The sequence below is a fragment of the Gekko japonicus genome, unplaced genomic scaffold, assembly GCF_001447785.1.
Source record: "Gekko japonicus isolate JY-2015 unplaced genomic scaffold, Gekko_japonicus_V1.1 scaffold1563, whole genome shotgun sequence".
Classification (NCBI taxonomy): domain Eukaryota; kingdom Metazoa; phylum Chordata; class Lepidosauria; order Squamata; family Gekkonidae; genus Gekko; species Gekko japonicus.
Window position 1 is genome coordinate 8765 of NW_015175405.1, and position 9115 is coordinate 17879.

A 9115-nucleotide genomic window follows, 5' to 3' on the forward strand; every position below is an offset into this window, starting at 1 on the left:
ACAGGGGAGAAACCTTTTGAATGCTCAGAGTGTGGAAAGAGATTCAGTCAGAGTGCCTATCTTCAACTCCATCAAAGAACCCACACAGGGGAGAAACCTTTTGAATGCTCAGAGTGTGGAAAGAGATTCCGTCAGAGTGGCACGCTTCAAGACCATCAAAGAACCCATACAGGGGAGAAACCTTTTGAATGCTCAGAGTGTGGAAAGAGATTCAGTCGCACTGATAGTCTTCAACTCCATCAAAGAACCCACACAGGGGAGAAACCTTTTGAATGCTCAGAGTGTGGAAAGAGATTCAGTCATAGTGGCTATCTTCTACTCCATCAAAGAACCCACACAGGGGAGAAACCTTTTGAGTGCTCAGAGTGTGGAAAGAGATTCAGTCAGATTGGCAGTCTTAAAGCACATCGAAGAACCCACACGGGAGAAACCTTTTGAGTGCTCAGTGTGTGGAAAGAGATTCAGTTCGCGCAGGAGTCTTCAACCTCATTGGAGAACCCACACAGGGGAGAAACCTTTTGAATGCTCAGAGTGTGGAAAGAGATTCAGTCGGAGTGGCTGTCTTCAACTCCATCAACGAACCCACACAGGGGAGAAACCTTTTTAATTTTCAGAGTGTGAAAAGAGATTCAGTTCTAGTGGCTATCTTCAACTCCACCAAGGCAGCTGTGTGTTAAATCCATGAACTGAAGGGTGACTGTTTATGATTCTGATCGATGCCAATAAAGGTTTTGAATTGAAATTGAACTCCATCAAAGAACCCACAAAGGGGAGAAACCTTTTGAGTGTTCAGCGTGTGGAGAGAGATTCAGTCGCATTGACAGTCTTCAACAACATCAAAGAACCCATAAAGGGAAGAAACCTTTTCAATGCTCAGACTGTGGAAAGAGATTCAGTCAGAGTGGAGGTCTTCAACAGCATCTGAGCATCCACACAGGGGAGAAACCTTTTGAATGCTCAGAGTGTGGAAGGAGATTCAGTCGGAATGGCCATCGTCAACTCCATCAAAGAACCCACTGTGAGAATCGGACCCTTGCTGGGCCTCAGGGTTACTCTAGATGAGCTCCGGTGTTATATTGTAACAGGGCTCAATGTAGTTATGCTTTAATGATGTAAATATCTATGCTCTGTTCATCCTATTGCATCTGTTTTCCTCCCGCTTGATGCCCATAACAGCACCTGCCGGCAATGTCTCTATTGGTTCCCACAATTCCTCTTCTGACATTCTGGAAGGAGCATCAGAGACATGTCTGAGTGAACTGGTAGATTAGTAGCGCTTGTTAACACTGTAAAGTATTCCTCCTATCGTGAAGGCCGGGGAGTGTGCGCCCTTCTGATCTCTCATGGCCTTCAAAGGAAGTCAAAGGATAAACATTCTCACTCTAGTAAAAGGTTTTATTGTATTTAGCCACAGGCCATTGCAACCACAAACAGAAAAGAATACAATGAAACATAGAAAATTATACAAATTAAAATACAGTCTAAAATATTATAAATCCATAAAACCAAGGTTATGAATAGTTAATTAAATCACAGCATACCCACTAAGATCAATATTAGCTAGTTTCCCTAAGAACAGCGTTGGCCCGTATTTTCCTTGCAGCCAAGGCAAATAGGGCCATTCTATAGGATACATTGATATTGGCATCAGCTACCAAAAAGATAATCTTCTCAGGGACTGAGTAAATTCTTAAAACTGATAAAATACCAGATAAAAATTTTGACCTAGGTTGGGAATACAATGAGCAATCAAGAATGTAATGGGAAAGATCCTCAATAGCAGAAGAGCCACTAATATATAAACGCTGTTCCTTGGGTGTTCTACTATAGCGGCCAGCTAGTACGGCCGTAGGCATTGATTCAAAGTGCATAGATGTGAAAGGTTATGATTATCTATATTAACCAGATAAGGTGATCTAAAATGGTCATTCTTAAATTATTTAAACCAGGTAGCAGACTGTGATTTTAAAATTGAGTGTCTATCTAACAGAGCATCATGCTTAAATACCCATTCTTTGAGATCTGGATTGTTTGTTGAAGAACTAAGGAGGTCATCAGGAATGGAATATCTTAGTAGTAAATTATTAAGAAAATGGGAACGATCTGAGTCTTTGGATAGCATTGAATTAAAGGCCAGTTGGCTAAAAGAATTGGTGCTAGCAGCTCTGATTTTCTTCCAAGATTTTAGAATCGCAAGATGCACCCGCGCCCTTAAGGAAGGCAAACCAGTTTCTGCTCTCATCAGGGCAACTGGTGTACCCTTCGGCAGAGCCAGGATACGCCTTAAAAACTGATTTCGGATTGTTTCAATATTAGTAAGTATAGCCTCTTTCCATCCCCAAACCTCGACACCATACAAAAGGTGGGGGGTGACCTTACTTTTAAATAATTTTATAACAGGATCAATAAGAAAACCTCCCTTGGTATAGTAGAACTTCAAAATGGATCCCACAATTCTTGTCGCAGATTCTTTTACTGTGGCAATGTGAGCATTCCAGTTCGGGTTCTCTCTAAATGTAATCCCTAGGTACTTAAAAGTGCTACTCTGATTTATTGAATTGGCAAGTATGCGCCATGAGGAAATTTGAGCTCTTTTTCTCAAGACCCTCACTTTGGTTTTATCGAAGTTAATATTAAGGGCCTCTTCCTTACAATATAATCCTAGTTGCTGCAGTAATCTTCTCATCCCGAATTTTGTGAGTGATATTAGGGCCACGTCATCTGCATAAAGTAGAATTGAAATTTTATGCTTCCCAAGGGTAGGTGGAAAGAATTGCGGGCCAGATAGCCTGTCAACAATTTTGTTTATATACAAGTTAAACAATAAAGGGGCCAACACACACCCCTGCTTCACTCTTTTATGAACTGGGATTTTGTTAGTTAGTGACCCCGACATTCCAACTCTAATTTGGGCACTAATATCTGTATGCAGCTCTCGTAATAGGAATAACAACCGTTTATCAATATTCAGCTCTGCCAGTTTTTGCCATATGCTATTCCTATCAATGAAGTTGAACGCCGCAGCCGAGTCTACAAACATTACATATATAGACTTAGTGGGGCCACTTAAGCTTGCATAAACCAACTGGTGAAGAGTAAGGCAGTGGTCAATGGTGGAAAGACCTTTCCTGAACCCTGCTTGATGGGGGTGGATGATGTGGTTCTCAGGGACCCAGTCATCCAACTTGAACAACAGGTATTTGCTATAAACCTTTGCTGCTATATCTATCAGGCTTATTGGTCTGTAGTTCCGTGGGTCTGTTTTGTCCCCTTTCTTATGAATGGGAACAATAATACTTAACTTCCAACCAGAAGGAATTAAACCTGTGCCATTAATTTGTGTAAAAACCGTAGCTAGCACAGATGACCGCCATGTGGGAAAAGCTTTATAAAAATCTGACGGAATCAAGTCTTCCCTAGGTGATTTCCCTGAAGCCAGTGAGTTAATTATACCTTTGATCTCCCTCTCTGAAACTGGAGCCCATTCAGGGAGGTCTGGGATACCTATGATGGATCTCTGAGACTGGGATGTCACTACAGGGAATGATGGTGCACAAGACCCAAAAACCTTGCTAAAGTGCTATACCCAAATTTTGGGAGAAATATGTGCCGCTACTTGCCGGAAGGAGCTATTTATGCCACTGGACACAATATCCCAGAAGCGTGCTTCATCTTTCCTTGAGACAGCCAGTTCAGGTTCATTCCATAGTGATTTAGAATTGTCCCTTTTCTTTGTTTTAATTAAGTTTTTATAATAAGACCTAAGTTTCAAGAGGTAAGGCATCAAATAGTCATAATTGTTCCATCTTACCAGTCTCATTAGAGACGTTAGCTCTTTTTTAATCGCCTTACATTCCTGGTCATACCAGCTGTTACTACCATTTGGTAAGGGGTTAATTGACCTGCTATTAATAAAAAAGGATTTAAGAAAGTCATTTATGGCTTGAAAAGTTTTAATAACGTCCTTATCTGGCAAAGAAAGAGCTACTTTCATAGATTCCATTTCAGGATTAGCAAGGATTTGGGCTAATTTAGTGTTTAGGTGCTCTGACCACCTAAGTCTCCTATATCCCGGGATTATACCTTCTGCAAATTCTGGTACTGGTTTCAAAAAAATGTTATCATTGAGATTAAATGTAAGTCTTAATGGGCAATGATTGCTTATGGGACTATCAACAACCTCAAACCTGTCCACATAGTTCAATAAAGCAGTTGGTATAGCAAAGTAATCGATTGTACTGGCCCGTAACGTTGACAGGTAAGTAAAGGAGCCACCGGATACATCCAAATAGGTACCATTTAGAACATGTAGGTTAGCCCATGAAAGCAATTCCAAGAACTTAAGTCCAGATTTGTTAATAACCTTATCCTTAGAAGAGTGATCTAATAGGGACGCGTGAGCAGCAATTAGAGAATTCGTACTGGCTCTAGTGTCTAAGGCACCTGATCCAATTCTGGCGTTGAAGTCACCGCCTAGTATAAATTGTGAATTGAGAAACTGGGAAGTCAATACTTCAATGGAGGCTCCCAGGTAATCCCAAAGACTTCCGTTAGGCTTATACTTAGAATTATTTGGAGGTACGTACGCGTTAATACATATAAGATTACCAAAATTAAGACCTTTGATTAGTATGGTTTGAAAATTACTTGGACAACTGTTTTCCAAAACTTGTAATTCAACATCCAGATCTACTGATATAAAAATTGCCAAACCTCCCGAACCCCGACCTTTAGAATGGAATTTAACTGCGGGGGCTTGTAAGGTCCTGTAACCCTTAATAGAGAGCTGTTCTAGATCCTGACTCCAGGTTTCCTGAAGAAGAATTATATGATAACCTTGCAGGAAATCTAAAAAATCAGGGTCATGAAGCTTATTTCGCCACTCCCCCCAGATTCCAGGACAGAAACTTTAGTTGTCAAACTTCTTGTTCTATCTTATTTAAATTATCCTCAGGGTCTAAGAATATACAGCCATTTGCAGGTAGCAGGTGGCCCACCAGTTACCCTTTGGGCACCTGTTGGCTTACAAGGAAGCCGTCCCTGACTGTCTCCAGGATTTCCCTCCAGTTGTCTAATTACAGGGATTTCAACTGCAGCATTTAGATTAGATGCCACATTATCAATTTCTGTAGCAAAGGGCAAGCTTTGAGATGTCTCATTTTCTTTAGCTTTCCAAAGCTCAGTTTTTAGCCAGTCCAATCTTGATATAATGTTTGTTTGTTCCTCTTCAGGCATTTTTGGAAAGGATTTGATTAAGTCCTCTTCTATTGAATTTTCCAGATAAGAGCAGCTTCTATTGTTATCAATGTCCATAGATGTTCCTGTTGAGGTACTATTAAAGTGCATGTCCACACTTGAAGATGGTGTCTTATGGACATAAGCCCTTTTGTCAGTCACTGTAGATCTAGTATGCTTTTCTTTAGGGAGCAAGGGAGTGATGGTGGTGTTGACAAAAACCCGAGTAGGTAGAACTCCCTTTGACGACAAATAGCTCCTATATTTCAAAATCAATGTAGGCATTTTGGAGGTCTTGAAATTCAGCAGTAGTCTCTGTGCATGGAATAGACTGGGTAATACTTCTAATGAGATTAAGTCAACTGCAGCAATGTACTCTGGAAAAAGGGATCTCAAATGTAAAGCAGCCTGTTTTACAGGCTTCCAATTGGGCATCATACCCTTGTAGTGGGTCACTGTAATACAGACCTTGTGAGCTTGTAAAGTCAAATTGTAAAGTCTCTTGCTACAAGTTAGCTTTTGTCCTGTGCTGTCATCTTTTGGAGTCGTGCCTATGTATAAAACATCTGCATTGCCAGCTGCATTTGTAAGTGTTGCTGGGCTTGCTAATTTAGCTATCACTTTAGTAATCCCTTCAAGGTTGCTTCTTATTTCACGTAGGGCCTCAAATATACATTTGACTGTCTCTGCAGTTAACATGGATATATCTTTGTCAGACAGCCCTGCTTTCATAGATAATTGTTGTAATGCTTGAGTATCCATGTTGTACTCTGAAGTAGTAGCTGAATCAGGAGGCGTGTTCGAAGTATACTCCACAGTAGCAGCTTGGTCAAGAGGAGCATATCTGTTTGATATAGGAATATTAAAAACTAGGATTTCCCTGGTCTCCTTGGTTACGAAGTAAAACTTTATCTTCTTCTGTTTACGTACTGGAAGAGGAGTTTTATCTTCTCTGTCTCGAGCTCTCTTGCTTCCTTTTGTTAAATCCATCCTACTTGTGAGTAAGCTACAGGAGTATGTTTCTTTAAGGTAAAATAGCTATTATACCTGTTGTATTATTGTTGTATTCTTGCAGGCTGTTGTATTGTGGATAAATTCTTGCAGGTTCAGTTGAGGCAATTAAAGCAGAGAAAAAAGGCTAGGGTGTCTGAGAAACTCTGTTCAAATATTTTTTCCGTTCTGGCTGCCGTTCTCACTCTAGTAACTGACCAGTAGTAACCTGTCTGTGTACTATGTAACTATGACGTGTGAATGTGGGCTGGATCAGAGGTCTTGTAATTTACAACTCTGCAATTAATGTTAGTTCTGTCAAGGAGTTTCACCCATCCTGCCAACTTTTTCTGATTTCCAGAATAAAGCCTTTTAAGGGACTTAACTGCGTCTGAGAGTTTACTGTAGTGTCTGACAGATTGACAGAACTCTTTAAATCCTCTCCCCTCTGACCTCCCCCCTGTTTCGGGACGATGGAGACTGACGGGAGAGACGACAGCTTGGGCGAGGACTTCGATTCTACGCTGTTGCTCTTTGAAACCCCAGACTGTGGGGCTGGTTCCACAGACTCTATTGCTAATGGAACTGGCAGAGCCGGGAGTGTGGGATCCAGCGGGGGAAGGGCAGAGATCACCCTCCCTGAAACTCCCAGGCGGGCGGCCCCGCGGATGAGGAGAAGGGAACTTTTCAACCCTGCAAACTTTGAGAATGAGGCGAGGCCTCTACGGAGCCTGATAAGGCAGCTGAATCAACAGTTGCCGCAAGTAACCCGAGAGCTGATGCAACAGGAATGGGAGCGAGTTCCCGAGGCCAGACGTTCCCCAGCACAAGGGGAGAACCCTGGGTTGGAACGACCCCCTGATGCGTTGGATACAACTTTTGATGGAAACCCTGGGGCGCTACGTTTCTCTTTGATTGAAGTGCGTGCCCTGCTGAGAGATTGGGGCGATTCTTTCCCCTCTGATGAGGAGCGTGTGGAATATATTGAGATGAGGCTACGAGGCGCGGCGGCGCGATTGTATGTGGCACTATACCAAGCCCCGGCTCCCGAGCTACGAGACCTGGATGCATTTCTACAGTCTCTACGGCGGTCGTTTGAAGATCCCCTGGAGAGGGAGAAAGTCTGGAACTGTCTGCAGGAGATGCGGCAGGGCAATCGCTCCGTTCAGGATTATTCTGATGTCTTCAAAGCCTGTGCTGCCAAGCTCAAGGACTGGCCAGACGAGGTGTTGATGGAGTTTTACCATGCTGGGCTGAACACCGTGGTGTTGGAGAAGGCACAGGAGCAAGGTAACCCCCTCACCCTGATGGCGTGGATCCAGATGGCTGCAGAGGTAGAAGCTCACCACGACTTGGTGGAGTGGTATAGCCGGGACTCTGCGGGCCAAGACAGACAGGCAATGCAGAAGCCCCACAAACATGAGGACGACCAGCACGGCGGAGGACTACTGCAAGCATTGGGAACCAAGAGACGTACAGTGGGAGGCAGAGACCGAGGTGAGGAGAAACCATCGTCTTGAAGAGCCGTTCGGGCCACCACAACCATCTCGCCTGATTCCCCTTCTGCTGGGAAGGAACCCGAGTCCCAGCTGGCGGGAAACAGCCTGGGCCTGCTGTGAAGAGTGCCGACCAGCAGGTCCCCAATCCTAGGGCGCGAGAAGCGGTGAGAGATGGTACCTCGTTGTTTTTCCTTACAGTGACTATCCTCAGTCCTGAAGGGGGCACCCAGTTGAGAGTTAGAACTCTCCTAGATTCGGGATGTTCCCGGGACCTTACACGTCCATCCCTAGTCACTGGGTTGGGAGTGTGGGTAGTGAAGCTGGAAGACCCCGTGGTTTTTACCCAAATGGATGGGACTACCATGGCTTCCTGTCAGCTCCAAACCATGGAGATGCCAGTGGGGGGTGTCCGGGCATTGGGGAAAGCGTGCCTTTATCATTCACCCCTCAGCGCAGTTTCCAATGGTGTTGGGGAGCCCTTGGCTGTTGGCTCACGACCCCTATGTACAGTGGAGCCGAGGCTCCATGCCTTTTTTGGATCCGCGTTGTAAAGCGCATCAGTGGGACCCAGTATGGGGGGTTGGAACCCCCGGCTGTCCTAGCCAGAGTTTGCCTGGAAAGAGAAGAACTACTAGACATCCCTGAGGAATACTGGGACTTGGGGACAGGTTTTGAAAAAAGAGAGGCGGACGAACTGCCTCCGCATCATAAAACGGATTGTGCTATTGAGATTTTGGAAGGACAGACTTTGCCTAAAGGGAAAAGTTATGCAATGAACCCTGCCGAACGAGAGGAACTAAGGCGGTTCGTTGACAAGAACCTAGAGAGAGGATTTCTCCGTCCAGCCACCTCCCCCTTTGCTGCTCCTGTGTTATTCCGGAAAAAGAAGGATGGAGGGTTGAGATTGTGCACAGACTACAGAGGTTTGAATGCTGTACCTATGTCAAATGCTTACCCTCTCCCTCTGATCAAAGACTTGCTGGGGGAGGAGGCGAAGGGGAAGACTTACGTGATGCTTACTTTCGGGTGCGCATCAGGGAAGGTGATGAACACAAGACTGCCTTCGGTACACCCCTGGGGCAGTTTGAGTACCTGGTCATGACCTTTGGGCTTTCTGGGGCTCCCGGGATATTCATGAACTTAATTAATGAAGTGTTGCATAAGCATTTATTCAAGGGGGCCGTCTGTTATCTTGATGATGTGTTACTGTACTCTCAAGACCTAGAATCACAGGTGAGGTTAGTTAGACAAGTGTTAAAAACTCCGTGGAAAAACCAACTGTATGTTAAACTGTCTAAATACGAGTTTCATAAAACTGAAATAGACTTGTGTTGAACTGGGAGTAGAGATGTGAAGGCCCGGAAAAAAACCGGAAAAATTTGGGAAAAAAA

The 9115-nt window shown here is 44.0% G+C and overlaps 1 pseudogene; it reads left to right on the plus strand.

The window, feature by feature from the left end:
• The window catches only part of LOC107122593, a 79044-nt pseudogene that overhangs the window by 4164 nt on the left and 65765 nt on the right, over nucleotides 1-9115 (plus strand).